Source organism: Melitaea cinxia, chromosome 3, assembly GCF_905220565.1.
Source record: "Melitaea cinxia chromosome 3, ilMelCinx1.1, whole genome shotgun sequence".
In the NCBI taxonomy this organism is placed as follows: Eukaryota; Metazoa; Arthropoda; class Insecta; order Lepidoptera; family Nymphalidae; genus Melitaea; species Melitaea cinxia.
In genome coordinates this window covers 14,663,216-14,670,135 of record NC_059396.1, presented here as the reverse complement: position 1 = coordinate 14,670,135, position 6,920 = coordinate 14,663,216, and the positions used below count along the sequence as shown (strand labels likewise).

The window sequence follows — 6,920 nt, the reverse complement described above, 5'->3', positions numbered from 1 at the left end:
CCTTTTGTGGGAGTAAATCACTTTCTATACTTGGGTAGTGCAAAATAATAATAATATACAAAATAATAATATATAATAATTACATATTATGTATCAATAATAAATGCTAATAGGTGTATACGTAGTGATATTTCAATATTGGTGTAACGTAAAATTGACACGTTGCACGTTAGTGTGAGAGGTCACGTTCTCAATACTTGAAATCCGGTTAGATATGACGTCAGTACATAAGAGGTTGATCACCTATATTGTGGAACTGTATGTGTTTAACCACTGCAATACGAATTATAATTTGAGAAATACGTTCAAGCGGCTCGTTGGTCTAGGGGTATGATTCTCGCTTTGGGTGCGAGAGGTCCCGGGTTCAAATCCCGGACGAGCCCGTTTTTTTTAAAATTAATTATTATTATATAATTTATTTTTAAATTCGCTTAGAATTAGCCACTTTTATGAACTTAGTAAGCGATACATTCCAAATTTTTACTCTATTTTTTTTCAATATACTTTAATATTCAATATTAAATTTCTAATATTAAAACAAAACTTAAAACTTCAAATTATAAAAGTTTGACAAAATTGTTGTATAATGAGAATATACATAATATAAATATAAATTGTAACAACAATTAATATTACTAGCAATACCCTTGCGAATAATTCGCACTAAATAAGTATAGTAATTATCACTTTACGAAATTACAAAAAAAGTATTTATACGTGAGTTGATTTGAAATTGCACAAAAAATTTACCGACTGTCAATCATGTTGACGCTGTTACAAAATTAAAGCCGTCGGATGGCAGCTTTGCTGTATTGTCTCAATGTATATCAATATATAATCTTAATAATTAATTAATTTACAAAACAAAAGCAATAATATTTTTTTTATTATTTCTGATACCGGTAGAGCAAGCAATTATCTATAAAATGATATAAAATTTATGTGGAGTAATTGTGAGCTTTTTTCTTTAAAGGGAGACCAACATCTTAACCTTCCTTATATATTAATACGCTAAATTAATATATATATGATGATGATATGATGATATTTACTTACATAGTAACAATTTGTAATCTATGTAGATATATTAAAAAACTTCATAGTAAATTTCGAAGAAACATCAAGCGGCTCGTTGGTCTAGGGGTATGATTTTCGCTTAGGGTGCGAGAGGTCCCGGGTTCAAATCCCGGACGAGCCCAAAACATTTTTTGAATTTTAGAAAATTACTAGCTGACTCGGCGAACTTCGTATCACCTAACAGTCGATTCTTTAATTTTATTATTTTTTTTTTAGAATTTTTCTCTCCGTAAGAACCATCCTCGTACTTAAAGAAATATTTTAAAAAAAGAATTAGCGAAATCGGTCCAACCGTTCTCGAGTTTTGCGCTTAGCAACACATTCAGCGACTCATTTTTATATTATAGACTAGCTGATCCCACAAACGTTGTTTTGCCATATATGTTATTAAACCCCTTAATCCCCCCCCCCCCCCCGTATAACTTCAGGGTATGAAAAATAGATGTTGTTCGATTTTCAGAATCACCCAATCGGCACACAAAATTTCATGAGAATCAGTCAAGCCGTTTCGGAGGAGTTTAACTACAAACACCGTGACACAAGAATTTTATATATCAGATAATAGCAAAACCGCGAAGGAGTTAAACTTAACCATCACATTGGATAAAACCCGATAATTTTTGAAACCAAAAAAATCAAGAGAAGAAAAAATCAATAGAAGGATGAAATCATTGAATGGTGAAATCATAATCAAACAAAAATTAAAGAAAAAATAAATTACGGGTGATCTACATCTAATTTTAACGAAAATAAATGTATAATTTATGAGGATAAATTTTAAAGTGTCGTACATCATTCGAATTTGACGATAATTTGCTTAATTTTCATGAAACATTGATCTGGTCTGATTGTTTTATTAAGGTTTATTTTTATAGTAAATTACTTATTATTAATTAATCATTCCGTAAAACAGCATGGCACTTATTTTACATTAAGAGCATTTTTAATGAAGATGGTAGAGGTACGAATCTTCAAAGCTAAACGAAGAAATGATTCGGTGAATAATCCTTAAACTGAAAATGTTGATTAAAAGTTCATTAAATATTCATTATTAATTATTACGAAGATTTCGTTGTTTCATCTTCTAAAGTCGTATAATTATAGTTAATTATTTAGTCAAAGTACTATCCTTGAATTTTTACTCTCTAAACGTATTTTCACCATCCTGAAAGGTTTTCAAATCCAACTGAAAGCAATAGAAGATCACTTCTATAATATTATTCAAAATACTCGTACTAAGTCACAAACGGTGTCAATTTTTATTATATTTCGTCAAAAAATGTATAAGACATTACTTAGTTACATTATTCTTATGCCATCGTAAAGATTATCATCATCTGCATAAGTTTAAAATGATATATTTTGTTATCCTTTATTATTAATTCATATTTAAGTAAGCTCCTTAGTTTTGTTCAATTCGCAATATTAGGAAATTTGAGTTTAGCGCTGTATGTCTATAAAACGCTGCGATATCTACCAGTAAATGTCATACCACTAATCGTGGTAGCTAATTTCTATGGTCTTCAGGATAGGATCACTGTACTTAATTCAACGCCATTTTTTGACCTAATAAACACATAGTATAGATATAATTAGTTTGTAATAAATCCTTAAGCAATATCTATATATTACACAACACTTCAATTACGCCTGAAATATATAAACATAAAATTCTTGACGTAGTGAATTTGCCAAAATAAATTGTTTAAAAGTAAAATTTAACATTAACCAAAAACATTATTCCTGACAAATATTTGATTAAAATAATCTGATAAAAAAATATATACACATTCGATAGTTAAGGGAAAACAAATTATAATAAAACATGAGTCATGAGGCACTACAGATATACGGTAACGAGACATGTAAAGGACATTGCAAGTCATTAGTGACACGACTGTGTGTGGAAATAATCTGGATAACAATATTTGTTACTTCAACTATGTACTCGTACTACGTACTTTAAAAAAACCTATTGAACTAAACGTTTTTTTTTTTTTATATGACATTATGTAAGTAATATACACTTTACCACACTCTGTTTAGCTCTATACAAACATTATTATCGCGTTGGCAATAATCTTGTTTAAATATCGTATCAAGATGATATTAGCTTCTTATCGGTCCTAATCTCAAATTCAAATTCTTAAAAAAAGGGTACATTTTTTTTAATTCGGTATAAAAAAAATGCGCAGTATTCATTTAATCCGTATCAGGCATTTAAAACATATCAAGTATTATTCGAAATCTTTCAGAAGTTTCAGAGAAATACGACAAATACATAGAAAGGTCGATAAAAAAATATTATATCGGCATCAATTTATGCCCAAAAAACAACGTTAAAACTACAAAATAAAAAGTTATTAAAATTCACCAAAATTTATTACATGAGACAGCTAAAGTGATATTGTTGTATGAAAGTTTCATTTAAAACATTGTCACACAGCTACAGTCGAACGTATGAAACTTGAGTGGCAATATATTTCATGGAAAGTGCTTTAGGTACATAATGAGGCGGCGTTATTAACGTGTGTTGTGGATAGAACATGACAATGGTGTAAAATACTTTACAGGTGAAACATAATTACAAAAAAACATAATGTGTATCAATTAGGCCTGTAATGTTCCACGGCCGGACATAGGCCTCTTTCCCCATGCAGGAGAAGAATCAGAGCTTAATCCACCACGCTGCTCCAATGCGGGTTGGCGGATATATTCCTTACTATGAGTAACGATCGCTATCAGGTGTACATGATAACAACTGGGACCAACGGCTTAACGTGCTCGCCGAGGCACGGTTAGGAGACCCACAAGATCTGCACGTGCATCACGTAAGTAGAAATATATTGATAAGTAACTTATCTTTTTTTTACATTTTACTATTTACGTTGAAAATAACTAATAACTTTATTGCGATTGTTGATTGATAACCATATATAATGAACCAATACACAAGCGTTTTTACTATTATAACAACAGAGTAGTAAATTCTTTCTATAAAAAAAATTATATTTAAATGATTAAAATTTCTTTCACCCTGTCGGAGATTTGTTTTGATTTAATTTGGGAGTCTTTAATTTAAAAAGAGATAATTTTTGTAGATTCCGTCACTCAAAATTTACTAAGCGACTGCTCCACTAAACTCAATATCTTAGAAAATACAGAAAACTTATGAACGATTTTTATAAAAACTCACGAAAGTTTCCATGAAAATAGTTGTGGCTGAATGACTTTAACTTTAAAATAAATTACTATCATTAAGCAGTGAGATTTTTTCTTCATTTGTTTATTTAAATGAATTGTTTTACTTATGTAATTAATATCCAATAGCGTTGAATGGAAAGCGTAAGAGAGTTGCGTAAGTAAGGAATTAACGCCCGGAGCGTTACTAGCGCCAAACGCTCAAAACCAATATGTTTATATTTATATAAACCAATATATTGCTTTCGATAACTCAAGTCTTGCTGTTACTGAGACGCACAAGTGTATTAAAAAAGATTATGAAAGGAGAAATTTATTACCAAGTCGTGCGCTCTGCTTGATCAAAAGACGAAAAAAATGTTTACACAAAACAAATGATGTGTTTTCAATTGAGATATAACGAGTATTTTTTTAGTTGTCTTTTATTATGCGTATTTACTTGACTATTTTTTCATCGACATACGTTGTATTATAACGCATAACTTTTCACTGGGTGTAACGATTTTGATGATTTTTATTTTGATCGAAAACTGATGCTTGTCTTGTAATCCCATTTAATTTAATTGAGATCTGATAACTTTTTTTTCAGCAATCTTAGATAACGTGCCGATGTAAATGAAGTCGGTTTTTTTAATTGCAAGCCAACAGCATTATTAAATTCTTAAGTTAAACAAGCTGTATAAATGTTTCTTACGAAAATATGATTCCTCAATATGACAGATATTAACTATGATAAAGTACTCAGTAATATTTCCAATCTAATTCAACCTTCTTTGCAGAAGGCCTCTTAAAAACATAAATCATGAAGCAAAATTATTAAAAAAAGCCCTTCGTCAGAAAAAAACAGATGTTGCGATACCTAAAGGCAGTTCAGCCTATCTTGGCTCACAGTACTACGTGTGTATTTGTTAGTTAACTTTTCATTAAGATTCAAGACAGTAGCATGCTGTGATTACTATCCGTTTTCTCATTATTTTTAAAAACAACAAAAAAATAATAATAAACAAAATGTCGGTGTTAAATGAAAGTAATGAAATTTATGATATCCTCACACGTAACCTCTGCTTACTCTTTGGACCTCGTTATTTCCGGGGAGATTGTGGACTATAAACGCTACTTAGTTACATTGTAACAATACTAAACCTTACAGAGAATAGGTTAAACATGTTATTTCCAGGTCTAACAAGATAACTATAATTATAAACAGCATGATATTAAGAATTTTCTACAGCAATGACATTAATAGACTGCTAGGACTTTTTCTTTTTAAATATTACCTTTAAATATTATCGTTTTAAATTATTTAAAACGATATTATCATGTTTTTTTATTTTATTTTGGGGAGCTCGATATTTCGACATTGTCTACGAATGTCATGTTCACGAGACATGACATTTTATCATAACCTTATTTTAGAAAAAAAAAACCAGACATATTTAGTAACAAAACAAGTATTTTCTTTTTCTTTGTTCTTAAATTTTGCTTGTTGGTCTTTAATATTATCAGCAAAGAGATTGCTACGACTTTTTTTTGATTTTATTACCGTTTAGAAACGATCCTTCAAGGAACTTTGAATAAATTAGAAGGTCAAGTCTCCTTTTCTATTCCTTTCCTCACATTCAATTTTCTCCTCATTGTTTAGTTTAAACAAAAATGTTTTGTTTACATTTATGACTATTATTAAAGCAAATGTTTGAACAAAATTTGGCATAGTAAAAGGTTTTTTTTTAATAAATAATAAATTCTATATTCGGACCAAATACTTTTACGATTTCTTAACCCGCCTAACTGTTATCTGTTTATCGGCGGAAATATAATTTTGAAAATAGCTCAAGTCTACTTTTTATCTTATTCTGTCATGTACGTCTATTTGTGGGAATCTTCAAATGAAGCTCTATTATTACTTTCAAAAGCAGTAAATAAAATAATTTTCTCTAAGACTAATTACTTTTTTTCACAGTCACGCTTTAAGAATCTGTGTTAATTTATCGATTTAAGCAATTATTATTTTTAAATTCATAACATACAAGTTTCATTCAACAATACTATTGCCATAAAAAAAATCTAATCAAAGTATCGTGTTCAACTTAATTAGGCATTTAAAAATTATTGTACTGATATGGACTAATGCGATAAAACTAAAGCAAAATGTCGACGGCTTGCAATTGCTACTGTATTATATATTTTACTTTGTGTTTCCTTCAAATACCCGTTAGTTCCAGACTATGGCATCATCAAAGAAATTTTTCAGGACTGGGTATAAAATCTACTACACCGGATACGGAACAGAGTAAGTTTCCTATTATGTTATCTTTGAACTCAGTAAACTATTACTAACACTACTAACATGATTTAATATTTTGACTGTTAATATGTTGTTGTGATGATTTTTAATAAAATTGGACTATATTTTTTTTTCATTAAAAATACAAATAGTAAATTACTTTTAAACTTTTGTAACACAAAAACACTTATAATATAAGACAGGTAATTAAACATCTTGTCGAAATTATTATCATTTTATCTTGTCGAAATTATTATATTAACTGATTTTTAAATTGTTTTTATTAGTTGTGTTAGTAAGAGAAACCTTTTTTAAATAGAATTGTAAAATAAATGTCGACATTAGAGGAGGGGAATTC

The 6,920-nt window shown here is 29.2% G+C and overlaps 2 non-coding genes across 2 annotated transcripts; both read left to right on the top strand.

Moving 5' to 3' along the window:
• The first annotated feature begins 311 nt into the window (after positions 1-311).
• On the top strand, positions 312-383 carry Trnap-ugg. The gene has a single exon. It is a non-coding gene; the product is annotated as a tRNA-Pro (tRNA).
• A 743-nt stretch (positions 384-1,126) lies between these two features.
• Trnap-agg lies at positions 1,127-1,198 on the top strand. Its single transcript has one exon. It is a non-coding gene; the product is annotated as a tRNA-Pro (tRNA).
• Positions 1,199-6,920: the final 5,722 nt, after the last annotated feature.